Below are 6,833 nucleotides of genomic sequence, written 5' to 3'. Positions count from 1 at the left end.
AGGAGTTCCAGCAATTTATAGCCTTACTAATAAATAAATTCAGTTTTTTAGAGTAGGTGAATTATACAAATGCTGTGTTGACTAAAAATTTCTAGAGCATAAAATAGAAATAAATAATAGTCGTATTTAATAATGATCAGATTGACTGCCGGTTTATGTATGATTCATTGAAACTAAACGGTAAATTATTGCTTACTAAGCAATTACTACAACTCTTTTTATATTTTGGTATCAATAACACTATTATTGTAAAATTTTGTTTTTTTATTTTCTTAAGATTTATTAATTTCTTAAAACTTATTAAATTATGTATTTCAAGAGAAAATCTTTCAAAATTAATCTAGTCAGTGACGAAAGCTCCTTGAAGAAACCTGTGACTTCACTTTATTCTAACTATACCTATTTATAAATTCTAAGCGAAAGTGTGTTTATGTTTCTTCTGTTGATTAAGAAATTTTTGTTTTGTTACATTTGTTTCCCCCCAAATGGACACAAGCTTAAATCAATCATCAAACAAACATTCTAGGAAGACAACAACAAAGAGTAAAAGTAGCTACTTTCAAACTTATTATATGCAAATAACAAATTTTTATTTGACAGAGCGACTTTCAAAGGAAGGTCAACATTTAACACGTTTACAGAATAATAAATCACTTTATTAAAGAATGATTAATCTTAATGACATTTTTTTTCAAATGCTATGTGTTTGCTGCAGTATAACGACAACAGTTACATAATTAAATTAAATTTAATGACAAGAAACGATGCTGTATGGCAACAACAAATGGGAAACGAATCTCAAATGGGTTAGAAAGTAAAGATCTAAATGCACCCGTTATGGAACATAATAGAGGACTGCACAGAATTATATATTGCAACTTTTTATTATTATAGAGTCGATTTCACTCGTCAATGGAAATTCACCGGTTAACCTTTGCCAAACTAATCCAATGCAATTATACAATTAGTAAAAGTTGAAAGGACAAAAATCCATAAAGATTGGCGTAAATTTCACTTTACACTTATGCGGAAGACGCCTTAACATCCAACGTGAATTACTCAAAATAAATTAAAAACGCAATGATGATCTCATTTCAGGATGGATATTGTGAGTCATACACCTTAGCGCCCATCAGTTAATTATAAAATGAAAGCTCAAAAAAATTACTTAACTCTTAAAGGCATAATCAGAAGAACTTTAGTCGGATATTTTGATGTTGCAACACAGTATAGGTATGTACAGTCGAACAAAGTGAAAATGACGCCTCAATAAACCAACCCCTGCTGTGGATGCCGACCCTTCTAACCGCAAGCAGGGAGGATCGTAAATTATCGGATTGCAAATTAGATGTAGTTTCAAGATTAATTCTTTTATAGAAAGCAAAATTATAATTTAATTTATCCACAATCACTTTATAAAGAGACTTTATTCCACACTTTAGATGCGTATAAAGTACCACTTTATCCACTAGTGGAATAAGGTAACTTTATTCCACTGTTAGTAACCAGCGCATCGCGTAACAGCTTACTACGTTTAACCGAAAGCACATTTGGCGTGACGTTTAAATGTCAGTTTAATTTTTAATTAAGTTTGGAATCATTTTGGCCTGTGATTGTGGATAAAACGTTATATTGCAGTCGTGTGTTAGTCGCGATTTATCCACTTAAGAAAATTAACATTCTTGCGTGGATAAAACGCTACCTAACACACTCTTACAATAAATAACTATTAAACTAATTCGAATTAAGTTGCCATTTATTTTGCATTGACAAACGTCAAATTAAATGAAAATGTAATTTTTTTAATGAAAAACTTTACAAACCATTTCTGAAGAAAAATATGCATTAATGAAAAAACAAATTATTATTAATTAAAAAAAATTAACTGTTTTTCAAAGTAAAATTAATTAACAAAATTTGTCTACGAAATAGGCCTTCTCTATTTTAAACTTGATTTTGTTTAAAACAACAAATAAATTAAACCATTTGCGAGATGGTTTGATTCCCCGTGTCCGTTTACCGCAAGTGGTTTAATTTTTTGAACAAATAAATAGGTTTAATTTGTGTGTTTTTGTATATCTACATAATTTTATTAAATTGTGTGTAAATTGTTTCTTTGGAACATAAACATTATAAAGAGAGTTTAAGAAACTAGGAATTGCAGTTGCAAGGGAATTTAATTGATATAGTGACTAGTGTTCATTTCTTTGTAATAATAATAAACAAGTCGGAAGTGTGAGTGGCTTAATTTCATTTTGGAAAACAGTTTATCAAAAAAATTTATTACATTAGGTAATAATAATTTGTTTTTTTGTCAATTTCATCTTATTAATTCATAATTTTCTCTAAGAAACGGTTTTTGTTAAATTGTTTAAAAACTAAACATTTTCACTTAATTTAAAAGTATTACAATTATCAAGAAATAGATTTTGTAACAATAATAAAAATAATTCATATCATTTTGCGGTTTTTTTTTTCTGGTTAAATTAAATAAATAATTTTGATTCGTTTTCAATGATAATTACAAAACTAACAGACAACTTTAAAATTCAGCGTGCTTTATAGGCCAAATTACGCACGCTGCAGCGTGTTTTAATTTAGGATTATGATGCAGGTATAATAAAAAAAACATTTAAACAACTTTAAAAATCACGTGAAGGTATTTTACTTATAATTCTGGTTCCAATAGTAATAACAATTCTAAACAATTTCTGAAATACATGTGTACAGGTTGATTCAAATGTCTCGGACCATCTCTTGGTGGTGATCAATTAAGCTCACATTAAACAGATGCATGTTGAAAAAAATCACCAATTTGTGTATTATATGGTGTATAAAATATTTTTCCCACGACCATATACGAAAGTAACTTTTTCCATACAGCGAATTACCTACGAAAGTTGACGATATCGACCGAATGGATTATTCTCCTATCCACACGTGTGAAAATATGAAAATAACGTAAGAGGTTGTGCGATTGGCGGAAGCCCTAGGCGCGTCTGGCACAATGTGCGTGATTTGCTCTTTGTTGGCCATGTGTATTGCTTTTGACTTCTATTTTCTTCATCCCTTAAAATTGACGCAAGGCTTTGTAGATAAAACCACCGACTATTTAAACTTAAATCAGCTTAATTAAGTGATAATATTAATAAACGCCTAATTTAATAATAACGATCTTTCTTTCTGAAACCAAAGGTTTCTTAACTGGACGTTTACTGTACAGTTTTGCTTTAACTAATCTTCGTTGAACTGTTCGTGAGCTAACTTCTAGTTCAGGCATTTCACAAATGATTCTTGGTGCTGATAGCCACGGATCTTTTTGAGAAACCTTTTTAATTCTCCTATCCACCCATACTGCAGTTTTTCTAGGCCTTCCTGTTTTGAGCATTTTTTATACATGTTCTCTTACATTATAACGCAAAATTATTTTGGACACACTATATTTGGACAAAACAAATTGCCTGAAAATAGTAGTCACACTCTTTCCCTGCAAAAAGGCGTTCACTACCACTTTTTTTAACTCTAAGCATATTGGTTTCCCTTTTGGCATATTTGTGTCTTTAAAAATGTTTGCGAATAAGCTTAATTAACCCGAAAATATGCTTTTATAAACTTACCTTAATCGTAGACTCTTTTTTTCTATACCAAAGCAAAAAGTTGCTTTATTTTTGTCGCGTTAACAAAGAGTGTTGTTTACATAAATTATTGCAAACTAACTTATTCAACATTTGAAAATAATCTCGGTTTGTTTATGACACAAGCCTGCTATTAGGTTTTAAACTGATAGGTTTTATATTACGGGATCACTGTTTGGATTTTAAATTCTTATAATGTTTAATTTTACCATCAAAGTTGTTTTACTTTTGTCCGATAGCAAATAGCAAATTCAACAATAAATTAAATCCGACAACATCGGAAACAAAAGAGCGAAGATGCCTGCATGATAAAATGGAAATTTTCAGTTCTGTCAGTTGTGTTTTTCCTCAAAAATCAAATCTTGAAAAAAAAACTGCATTCATTTTTATGCTTAGCAGAAAGTCTTTTATCACCATTCGACAGATGGTCCGACAAATTTGATTTTACATTGTCCTGTACAGGGTGTTGCAAGTTTTAGGGCCAACGCAAATATAACTAATTGATTAAAAAAATGTTGTTAGAGTAAACGATAGAGGATTAAATACACTTTAATTTGATGTTTTGATAATGTACAAAATTTTTAGCGTATGGCAGTGACACCTTAAAAATTCAATTTGGAGAAAAAAAATCAAATAGCTGGAATCTTTTTTACATGATAAAATTCTTTGATTTTTTTCTGTGTTATTTGTGAAAATAGAATACTGATAAAATTGATAGGTTTTAAATAAATTAACATTTTAGTATTGACAATCTGAAACTTGAAATAATTTATGGGGGGGGGGTGTGTTTGCGTAATTTCTTGACAAAAAAAGAAAGGTCCGCAATGACATTTATGACGTACCCGGGCTCTATTGTAAAGCCTCTGCGCTATTATCAATGCATTAGCAGCAGATCATCCCAAACTTGACCATAAATTACCAAAATTCTCAATTTTCAAAATGTATTAAAATGTTAATTACTCAAAATCTTACAACTATTGTTACTACTAACAATTACCTCTACAAAAAATCAAGGAATTTTATCATATAGATAAGATTCATAATTTAATACATAAAAGATTAATTTTTAAAAAATCCAAATTTGGTTTTTTAGGATCTCACTGATATACGCTCAAATTTAACAATATTAAATCATCCAATAGAAGTTTATATAATCCTCTATCATTTGCACCAGCATTTTTTTTTTAATCAATTAGAAATAGTTATTTTTGCGCCGGCCCCAAAAACTTGGGACACCCTGTATACTCGCGTATATACATGAGTTTGTATAGAAGGAACTAAAATTTGTGGGATTAATTTGTCCAGTTAATGGGATTTACGACAAACATAAATTATTGTTTCCTAAGTTTCCTGCCAGTGCAGGCAAATTCCACCTACCTCAGGCAGATGAACTTGATCTATAATTGTGAAAGAAACGTCTGGTGTGAAAGTGAATCCCAATTGATTGTCGACAAGACGGGAAAGTTGCGAGTCACGTGTCCGGTCGTGCCTCCTTACGTCATCACAATTGCCTCTTAAAGACACATTTTTATATATTTACTATAATATCTAGATTAGTGTGTTTGACGCAACGGTTTTAGGAAAATTTTGAAATTCCGCTTGACTAGTTACGAAACTTTTTTAATTGTGAAATAAACACGCAGTGCCAACGAGTCGACCATTGTCTTTACCTTGAGTTTCTTGAAACAAAGCTTTTTAACATATTGCCAATCGAAAAATTCTTAATTAAATTTTAGAGGAAATCGGTTTCCTTCTAACGCAATGGCACGACCAACCATTAAGTTATTTAACAGCCGTGATAATTCCAGAAGTCGGTGACAATTTTCATTGCCACAATGTCTAGAAAGCGTGTTTCCTTATATATCAAAAATGATGGTGTTAATCATCCTACGGAGACACCAAGGTTTTATTTATGTACTTCCACTTTGCGTCAATTGGAGCGAGTTTAAGTGAATTTAAGTGGCCGGATTTAAACAATTTTCGCAAAATGAAACGTTTTCGTGGCTTTGGTTTCAAGCATGAGCTCATTTCTGTGACGGATCTCCATCAGAATGAATTTTAGTATTTAAGTCTTTCTAGATTAACCTGGTTTTGTTGCTTAATTCTTAACATAATAACAGAAATTTAGGTTTTCATGTTCATAGTTATACAGGTTATGTCAGAATTCGCGCCCCCGAGAGAAATTTCAAGTAAGAGAAGATACCAGAAACATTATCTGTCAAAAAAATTGACATTTATTTTTTCATATTTGACATTTTTTATATCTATTAGTTACTGATGATCTTGTATATTTTTTTTAATTATTTAGTAAAGATACAAAAATGTTGCCAATAAAAACCACAAATAACATTAAACAGAGTTACAATTTAGGATACAGCTTCCTCGTTTCCTCTTCTAATAGCCTGTACTTAAAAAATTTCAAAATTATTTTTCCAACAGAAGTAAATAGAGTCAAAGTGCAAAATTTAAACTCTCATAACTTCGAATTTTTTCCATATTACTAGTATTTTACCATACATGGCATTTTTCTCTGGGACGCGAGTTCTGATGCACCATGTATGTATTATAGTTTATTAAATTATTAAATTAATTATTAATAATTAAATTATACCACTCAGGCAATCGTTTTGTAGCTGTTTAGCTACCAGACTTGGGCAAGATAATTTCGAAATTTTTGTAGATAAATTTTTTTAAACATTTTCTCCACGTTCCTGATATCTTATTTTACTTGGAATTTTTCTCTAGGGTGCGAGTTCTGAAACACCATGTATACCAGTATACCTATTATTTTATCTTCAAGCGAATCACAAATTCACAAAGAAACGGAAGTTTGTGGACCCTGTTTACTTTTTAACGTTGATTTTGACATCTGTCATCCATGCACTGGGTGACTCATGTTACACCACACATATTGGGTAATAGTTGAATATACACTGGCCGCCAAAATTAACCGGACACCTAAAATTTTGTGATTTTTCACATGAACTTTACAGAACATTGTAATTTAATTCAATAACATTTTTAGTTTTGGCTTGTAAATGTTATACCTAAAAGACGAGAGCACAGTTTTTTTACTTTTTTTATAATGAGCTGTAGTGTGCAACAGAGACAAACTTAAGTTTTTACTTATTTCAGGTTATTGCCCATTCTTTTCTGAATTATGTACCACAATTTCCATAGTTTTAATTCATGAAATAT

The sequence above is a fragment of the Tribolium madens genome, unplaced genomic scaffold (assembly GCF_015345945.1).
Source record: "Tribolium madens isolate multiple individuals breed KSU strain unplaced genomic scaffold, Tmad_KSU_1.1 Scaffold_71;HRSCAF=194;Tcas5.2_LG6, whole genome shotgun sequence".
Classification (NCBI taxonomy): Eukaryota; Metazoa; Arthropoda; class Insecta; order Coleoptera; family Tenebrionidae; genus Tribolium; species Tribolium madens.
Note: the sequence above shows the minus strand (reverse complement) of the source record.